Source organism: Myotis daubentonii, chromosome 3 (genome assembly GCF_963259705.1).
Source record: "Myotis daubentonii chromosome 3, mMyoDau2.1, whole genome shotgun sequence".
NCBI lineage: Eukaryota > Metazoa > Chordata > Mammalia > Chiroptera > Vespertilionidae > Myotis > Myotis daubentonii.
The window spans coordinates 85,471,084-85,477,083 of NC_081842.1; positions in this window are offsets into that span (position 1 = coordinate 85,471,084).

The window sequence follows — 6,000 nt, forward strand, 5'->3', positions numbered from 1 at the left end:
CCTTGCTAGCACTTGTCCTTTGTTGATTTGTTGATGATAGCCATTCTGACAGGTGTGAGATGGTACTTCATTGTTGTTTTGATTTGTATCTCTCATATGATTAGTGACTTTGAACATGTTTCATATGTTTCTTGGCCTTCCTTCTGTCTTCTTAAGAAAAGTACCTATTTAGGTCCATTGCCCATTTTTTGATTGGGTCGTTTATCTTCCTTTTGTTAAGTTGTATGAGTTCCCTGTAAATGTTGGAAATTAAACCCTTATTGGTGATAACATTGTCAAATATGTTCTCCCATGCAGTGGGGTTTCTTGTTGTTTTGTTGATGGTTTCTTTTGCTGTGCAAAAGCTTTTCATTTTGATATAGTCCCATTTGCTTATTTTCTCTTTAGTTTCCATTGGCCTAGGAGCAGTGTCAGTAAAGAAATTGCTTCGGCATATGTCTGAGATTTTGCTGCCTGTGGATTCCTCTAGTATTTTTATGGTTTCCCATCTTAAGTTTAAGTTCTTTATCCATTTTGAGTTTATTTTTATGCATGGTGTAAGTTGGTGGTCTAGTTTCAAGTTTTTGTATATATCTATCCAATTTTCCCAACACCATTTTTGAAGAGACTGTCTTGACTCCATTTTATGTTCATTCCTCCTTTGTCATTTGACCCAGTGATCTCACTTCTGGGAATATATCCCAAGAAACTAGAAACACCAATTAAAAAGGATATATGCACCCCTATGTTCATAGCAGCACAATTTACCATAGCTAAGATTTGGAAACAGCCTAAGTGCCCATCAGCAGATGAGTGGATTAAAAAACAGTGATACATCTATACAAGGGAATACTACACTGCAGTAAAAAAAGGAGTTCTTACCATTTGCAACAGCATGAGTGGAGCTGGAGAGCATTATGCTAAGTGAAATAAGCCAGTCAGAGAAAGATAAATATCACATGACCCCACTCATTTGTGGATTATAATGAACCTAAAGTGAGGAATAAAAACAGATCCAGAGACAGAGAAACATTGATCAGACCATCAAACCTTAAAGGGAAGGTAGGGAAGGGTGAGGGTAAGGGGGAGAGATCAACCAAAGGACTCGTATGCATGCATATAAGCCTATCCAATGGACACAGACAACAGGGGATGAGGGCATGAGTGGGAGGATGGGGGGGGGAGTAATGGGAGGATAAGGACACATATGTAATACCTTAATCAATAAAGAAATTTTTAAAAAAAGTAAAAAAATAAATAAATAAAATAAAATCCTTGGGTGAGAATTTTAAAAAAGAAAAAAAAAGAGAGAAAAAAACAACAAAACAAACTGTTTAGAGCAGTGGTTCTCAATCTTCCTAATGCTGCTACCCTTTAATACAGTTTCTCATGTTGTGGTGACCCCCAACCATCAAAGGAATTTTAATTATTCTGCTATATTACTGTATGTTCATAAACCATGTTGTTTTCAATTTGTAGTGTAATACATTAAATTAAATAACTATATATAGATTATCAGAAAAATAGATCTACTTTCTCTTTAGCTATCTATGAGATAATTGGTGTAAAATAATTATATTCCAGTGATCACTGTCATGTGTAAATATTTGACGATAGTTATTTATGTATTTTTGTATATTTGATAAGGCATATTTTATTTGATTCTTTTTCATTCAATGAATTTTTCAGTCTGTACAATGTACCATGCTCTCTACAATGTGGGTGCCAAATGGGAGCAAAGCCCAAAGATTACTTATCTTCCTCAAGTTTCAGAAAGATTAGAATAAGTACAATATATTAAAGGAAAGTAAAACGAAAAGCCTTGCATTGTCGATAGGGAATATCGCTGGTAAACATGTGGAAGAAAAGGCAAGCTAATTGACATAGCATGGGATGCAGACACAAGTTACTATACTAGTACATAGTAACTGACTCACTGGATACAGATGAGATGAATGATGGCAAGAAATTAGATGGTATCCTTAGTAACTGCTGAGAGAAGAAAAGGAAGAAAACAAAGGTGATTGTGACACCCTAAATCCATCTGTCTAAATTTATGAAAGTACTTATTAGGAAAAGGAAGGTCTTAATGAAAATCACATTTAGACTTGCTATAAAAAGATTGATTGGGATATTTTAGCTAGCCTTTTTATTTCCCATCTAATATTTTAGAGAATGTTGATAGTAGAAAGAATTTCTCTGTATGCTCTTGTCCTGAAATACTATGACCTTTCAGTCAATTTCCTGGCCTGTTATTTTGTACATGCTGCATGTAATTGTTCTATTTTTATATAAATTGACCTTGTGAAACTACTCATTATTGCTGTCATTTTTTTGACCTCCTGTAAATATACTTGGTTACATTTTTACCAACTACTATGTATCAACCATTTTGTATTTATGTAATTTACATAATCTTGGTACATATATCTCTCCAAAATTATTTTACTTGTATTATTATTGGGTAAAAATAGACATATTATTTTATTTTATACTCTAACTAGGAGCCCGGTGCACGAAATTCGTGCACTGGGTGTGTGTGTGGGGGGGAGTGTCCCTCAGCCTAGCCTGCCCCCTCTCACATACTGGGAGCCCTCAGGCGTTGACCCCCATCACCCTCCAATCACAGGATCGGCCCCTTGCCCAGGCCTGACGCCTCTGGCCTAGGCATCCGGCCCAGGCAGTGGAGACCCACAGCTGCAGCTGCCCCACGATTGTGGGCTTCGCTTAAGGCCCAGGCAAGAGACCCCTAGCTCCTGGGACTGCCAGCTTCGACCATGCCCAGCTCCCATCGCTGGCTCCACCCCTACTTCCTGCTATCACTGGCCAGGGCAGCAAAGGCGCCTGATTCTCTGATCATGGCTGGGGGGCAGGGCAAAGGCGGCCCCAGGGCCGCCTTTGCCCTGCCCCCCAGCTCTTAGCTCCCCCCTGGGTTTCTGATCACTGTCAGTGGCAGGGGGCTTCTTCCTGCTTTCCCTTTCGCCTCCCTGCATTGTGCCTACATATGCAAATTAACCGCCATCTTGTTGGCAGTTAACTGCCAATCTTAGTTGGCAGTTAATTTGCATATAGCCCTGATTAGCCAATGAAAAGGGTAGCTCTTACGCCAATTACCATTTTTCTCTTTTATTAGTGTTGATCAGAATGAACTCCCATCCTAGACTCATTGAAAAGAATCCAGGTGAGTGTGTTTTGTAAGAGACCCAGCAGATAATATTAAGAAAAACTCTCTAGATGATCACTATGATGTATGCATGCACTATAATGATTATTGCCAGTATGAGAGATCTAAATAAAATAAACACTATGGTGGAATAATTGTTTAGAGTGTAATTTGAAAACTATTCAAAGCACTACTTCTAATGTCAAAGTGAGTGCAAAGATAATTGATTTTAAAGTAGACAGCACATTCTTTCTCTTTTGTACATTAGAAAAATGTTTGCATCTCAAATCTTAAAATAGTAATTATATATATAATTTTATGCAACAGAATAAATTATGTAAACTTGATGTAATATTCTGTGGCCCCGTACCATAGTGCATGAAAAAGAGACTGTGTTGTGCTTTTGTGAATCCCAAGTAACTTTGCTTTCAGAGAATCTTTGGAGTGTCATAACTGCCTCATTAAGCAAACTTCACCAGCTGATTGTCATTGCTCTAGGCTTCTACTTGGAATTAATACATACTGCTTTCTTCACATTGTCTTGATAAAAGCAAATAACATGTCCCTATAGGTGGAAAAAGGTCAAAGTAGTCAAAAAGAAGTTTGGAAGAAGAATCCTTGAAATATTGGTGTGCAGCGCTTAAGTTAAACACAGCTGTTACACAGGAGTAAGGAAGCTAGTCCTACTGTCTCTGTCTCTTTAGCTACCACAAGTCTCTCAATTAGACCCTGAAACCTTGTGTCTAGCTGCCCAGTGATGACCCATTTGTTTCTGAGCATTTACAGTTTTAAGGAATAAACAAAAAAAATCCAATGTCTGTAGCAGGAAGATGGCATCTACTTCAATTCTGCCTACAAAATTTTACATGAACAACATTCGTTTGGGGTAGATTCTCATGTACATTTAGAAACTTATCTAGAAAGGAATCTGAGAAAGGTGGATTTTAGCTTTCCAAGAAAACACGCTAGAATCTTGGACTGGAATCTTACTGCCAACTTACCAAATAAATATATCATGTTTCATGATATCTGTCTTCTTTCTTCAAAGATCCATAGATCTGTCTAATCTTATCTTAGTGTGATAAGGAAGAGTATGTGACAAACATGTCTAATTGCTCCTTTTAAGCTCCTACTGCCATGCATTGGTGAGGAGTAATAAAAGCAAGCAAGAGCAGGCCAAGCAATGATGGATTCATCAGTGGAAAAAGCAGAATCCTCATTCTCAAGGAGCTTGGAGTAGACATCCCATGCTTTGGTACCTTGAATCTCACTTATATAAAGTTCCCTCTAGATTCTTTGACTGTAAGATTCCACATATTCTTTCTTTGCTTAAAAAAATAGTCTATTTCAAATTTTTATTTATATTTTTGGTGACTGTTTACAGAATTTTTCAAGAAAAATTTGTACTTTTTCACTTTACTTCCAAGTTATCAATCAAATATTCTTTGCTGAATAAACTGGAATAAACAATATTCTTTCCTAATATTGCTCCCTCAACATTCCAACAGGAAAATTTCAGTATGGTTAAAAAGAATATACTACAACAAATGATATGTTTTAAACAGAGTAAAACTTCTAGATAAAGACAGAAAATTTGGAACTTTCTCCTACATCCTTATTTTATGATCTGTGAAAATACTTATACAAGAAAACATCTCTTATATATGCAATATGACCAGACTATCTACATCAGGGCTACTCAAAGTAATAATCCATGATGAAATAAGGAGTTTGTGCCAGAATGTAATTCAATTTGATGCATCCTTCATTGATAAAGTCTTATTATAAAAAACAAAACAAAACAAATGTCAGCTGACTCAAACAATGTGCTCAATTATTTAGGTGATTTTTGTAAGAATAGAAAAAGGGCTTTTTTTTTTTTTTTATTTACTGTGACCTTCTTATGAGAAGAATCTGGTAATGAAACTCCAGGATTCTTAGCTCCTCTGATTGAAACAGGGCCTCTGTTCCAATTTCAAAACAAGATAAACTAATCTCAAGGCTACTTTCTTGCACCCCCTCTCCTCCCTGCTGTTTTCAGAACTCGGTGATACTTATACCAAGGAGTTTCTAGTTAGTAGAAAGTTCCCTTCCATCTCCCCTTAAAACAAGCCTCTTTTGACCTCCTCATAACTTTTTCTCTAAGCGTGTTTTACAGGCTTGGGAAAATTCTGATAAGACACCTCCCTTCTGATAAGACATCTACCAGGCTGTCTTCTGAAAAGCAAACAAACTAACTTTTCAAGACAACGCCACTGATGTCTGCTCAACTTCAACACAAACCCCTACCATTTGTTTCTTCCCCCATATTGACTAGCAGTACTTGGCCCTTCTCCTTCATGGAAAATAAAATATACTGGTAAACTTCCTCTCTGCATCTCTTCTCTTAATTGTGAATTCTTTCACAGCCTATGTCTCCAGCCAAACCCTAACAATTTTCATTCTGGCATAAGCTTCTATCTCATTGTGCACAGGTAACAATAGTTTATGGATTATTTGGTACAGTGTGCCAAATCACACCATGAGAAACACTGGTGGAGGGCATAGGTCAATGATTCAATATAACTTTCATTTAATTTTTCTGTAACCTCACCCACAGGGTAAAATTAATGGATTCCTAGAGTCAATCATGCATAAAACCATTAGTATGTTCCCAATAACCTTATAGAACATTATATAGGAATTTTAGGAACTTTTAGAGTTACTTACTTCCTGAGGAAAATAAATTTTTAGATCATTAAGATCATTAATGTCCTAAGCAATTGTTATCCTATCTAATAAAAGAGAAACATGGTAATTAGCCATACCTCCACTACCTTTCCCATTGGCTAATCAGGGCGATATGCAAATTAACTGCC